The sequence below is a fragment of the Hordeum vulgare genome, chromosome 4H (genome assembly GCF_904849725.1).
Source record: "Hordeum vulgare subsp. vulgare chromosome 4H, MorexV3_pseudomolecules_assembly, whole genome shotgun sequence".
In the NCBI taxonomy this organism is placed as follows: Eukaryota; Viridiplantae; Streptophyta; class Magnoliopsida; order Poales; family Poaceae; genus Hordeum; species Hordeum vulgare.
Window position 1 is genome coordinate 72,241,626 of NC_058521.1, and position 3,818 is coordinate 72,245,443.

Sequence of the window (3,818 nt, forward strand, 5' to 3'; positions counted from 1 at the left end):
ATTATGGAGAGAGATAATCTTAGCCGGCGGAAAATACTTGGATATGTAAGCATCTTTGCACTTATCCCAAGAATCAATACTATTTTTAGGCAAAGACGAAAACCAAGTTCTTGCTCGATCTCGCAACTAGAAAGGAAAAAGCTTTAATTTAATCACATCATTATCCACATCTTTCTTCTTTTGCATATCGGAAAGCTCAATGAAGGTATTAAGATGGGATGCGACATCTTCACTAGGAAGGCCGGAGAATTGCTCTTTCATAACAAGATTGAGCAAAGCGGCATTGATTTCGTATGACTCCGCACTAGTGGCGGGAGCAATCGGAGTACTAATAAAATCATTATTATTAGTATTCGAGAAGTCACAAAGTTTGGTGTTTTGAGTCATGGTGACTTCAGCAAGCAAGCAAGCACACAAGCGAACAAAGGGCAAGCGAGAGAAAAGGGCGAATGAAAAGGCAAACTAAAAAGGCAAATATATTTTTGTAATTTTTTTTTCAGAAGTGGGGGAGAGGAAAACGTGAGGCAAAAAAGTAAATGCAAGAGATGAGTTTGCGACACCTACTTGGATGAGTTCTTGACTTGATCCTTGATACGTCTCAAACGTATCTATAATTTTTGATGGTTTCATGATGTTATCTTGTCAACTTTGGATGTTTTATATACCTTTTATATCTTTTTTGGGACTAACTTATTAATTCAGTGCCAAGGGCCAGTTCCTGTTTTTTCTGTGTTTTTGAGGCCAAAGAGCCCACCAAAAAAATGAGAGAAAAAGAGAGAAGGGACAATGCTACTATCTTTCCACACTTGTGCTTATTAAGCACCATGATCTTCATGATTGAGAGTCTCTCGTTTTTTCACCACCATATAGCTAGTGGGAAATTTTCATTATATAACTTGGCTTGTATATTACAATGATGGGCTTCCTCAAAATTGCCTTAGGTCTTCGTGAGCAAGCAAGTCGGATGCACACCCACCAGTTTTCTTTAAGAGCTTTCACTTACTCTTAGCTCTAGTGCATCATTTGTATGGCAATCCCTACTCATTAACATTGGTATCTATTGATGAGCATCTCCATAGCTCATTGATATGCCTACTAAATGTGACCATCTTCTCCTTGTTTGCCTTGCAACCTCCACCACACTCCATTCCACTTATAGTGCTAAAACCATGGCTCACGCTCATGTATTGCGTGAGAGTTGAAAAGGTTTGAGAAAGTAAAGGTGTGAAAACAATTACTTGGCCAATACCGAGGTTGTGCATGATTGAAATTCGTTGTGCAAGGATGATAGAGCATAGCCAGACTGTATGATTTTGTAGGGATTACTTCCTTTTGGCCTTGTTATTTTGAAAGTTCATGATTACCTTGCTAGTTTGCTTGAAGTATTATTGTCTCCACGTCAATAGCAAACTATTGCTTTGAATCTAACGGATCTGAACATTCATGTCACATAAGAGGAGTTACAAAGGACATTTATGCTAGGTAGCATGAAAGCATCAAAAATTCATTCTTTATCACTTCCCTACTCGAGGACGAGCAGGAGTTAAGCTTGGAGATGCTTGATATGTCTCAAACGTATCTATAATTTTTGATAGTTTCACACTACTGAAATTCAGAAATTTGCCGTCTACCAAGGCGGACGGCAAAGGGTGCAACCACGGACGGCAAAGGCTTTGCCGTCGGTCAGCTGACGGCAAAGTAGACGGCAAAAAAAATCCGGTGAAGAGGTTCTTTGCTGTCTGCTTTCCCAAAGCGGACGACAAAGAATCTTTGCCATGAGGGGGCAGACGGCAAAATAAATGGGACGACACATATTTGCAACGTCCCGTGAAGTGTTAACGGCAGGCCTCCTCTCTTTGCCATCAGCCTTCCCCCCTTTGCCATGTGGGGGCAGACGGCAAAGAGGGGAGAAAGAGGGGGCAGATTCCCCCCTTTACCGTCTGCCTTCCCCCCTTTGCCATGTGGGGGCAGACGGCAAAGAGGGGAGAGAGAGGGGGCAGATTCCCCCCTTTGTCGTCTGCCTTCCCCCTTTGCCATGCGGGCGCAGACGGCAAAGAGGGAAGAGAGAGGGGGCAGATTCCCCCCTTTGCCGTGTGCCTTCCCCCCTTTGCCATGTGGGGGCAGACGGCAAAGAGGGGAACCAGCCCCTTTTTTATTTATTTTTTGTTATATCCAGCATTTTTAACAATAATCAGGATATATATATATATATATATATATATATATATTTGACATAAATAAATTTCTTTCCGTACTCATAACCATATTAAAATAACCTCTTATATCCAGCTTTCAAGTTGCATCCCTACCAAACCATATATTACACCAGTTTCATCCACATGCATACAAAGTTTCATATATTCATATACTACAATAGTTTCAATACAACCCATGGTACAAGAAATCATCTTCAAGCATTCCATCAATATTTTCCAAGCTTCCCGTGAAGTGAAGGTAATCTGCAAAATGACAAATAAGAAAGTAAGAAGAATAATACAAGATGAAGTAGTGTATATATAGGTTATTTCGGAGAGAAATTAGCTAAGTATAGATCATTTAGGAGCTAACTAAGCTAATTATGTCATTTAGGTGGAACCCTAGCTAACTATAGGTCGTTTCAGAGCTAACTTGGGTAAAATAGGTCACTCCGGAGAAAACTATGCTTATTAAGCCTTTTTTTGATCTAGCTAGGCTAATTATAGGCCATTTAATACCTAAGTTAGGGGGAATAGGTCATGTTGCAGCTACATAAGCCTTATTATGTCATTTAGGAGAGAACTTAGCTAAGTATAGGTCATGTTTTATTAAATAGGTCATTTTGGAGCCAACTAAGCTAATTATGTCATTTAGATGGATAATTAGCCAATTTAGCCTTTCTTGGATGAGTCTAAGCTACGTAGAAGAAGAGAAAGAGAAGAAGAAGTAAAAGAAGGAGGAGGACGAGGAGGAGAAGGAGAAGGAAGAGGAGAAGAAGAAGAAAAGAAGAAGGAGAAGGAGAAGGAGGAAGAAGGAGGAAGAAGAAGGAGAAGGAGGAGCTCCTTCTCCTTCTTCTCCTCCTTCTTCTCCTTCTTCTTATCCTCCTCCCTCTCCTTCTTCTTCTTCTCCTCTATTTCTTCTTCCTTCCTTTCATTTTTCCTCTTTCTTCTCGTCTTGTCCCCTTCTTCGGGCTAAATTGGCTAAGAATGCCTTTTTGGAGCTAATTATGTCATTTCGAGGATAATTAGCTAAGTATAGGTCATGTTTTATTAAATAGGTCATTTTGGAGCTAACTAAGCTAATTATGTCATTTAGATGGATAATTAGCAAATTTAGCCTTTCTTGGATGAGTCTAAGCTACATAGAAGAAGAGAAAGAGAAGAAGAAGTAAAAGAAGAAGGAGGAGGAGGAGGAGGAGGAGAAGGAGAAGGAAGAGGAGAAGAAGAAGAAAATAAGAAGGAGAAGGAGAAGGAGGAAGAAGAAGGAGAAGGAGGAGCTCCTTCTCCTTCTTCTCCTCCTTCTTCTCTTTCTTCTTATCCTCCTCCCTCTCCTTCTTCTTCTTCTCCTCTTCTTCTTCTTCCTTCCTTTCATTTTTCCTCTTTCTTCTCGTCTTGTCCCCTTCTTCGGGCTAAATTGGCTAAGAATGCCTTTTTGGAGCTAATTATGTCATTTCGAGGATAATTAGCTAAGTATAGGTCATTTTTTATTAAATAGGTCATTTTGGAGCTAACTAAGCTAATTATGTCATTTAGATGGATAATTAGCCAATTTAGCCTTTCTTGGATGAGTCTAAGCTACGTAGAAGAAGCGAAAGAGAAGAAGAAGTAAAAGAAGGAGGAGGA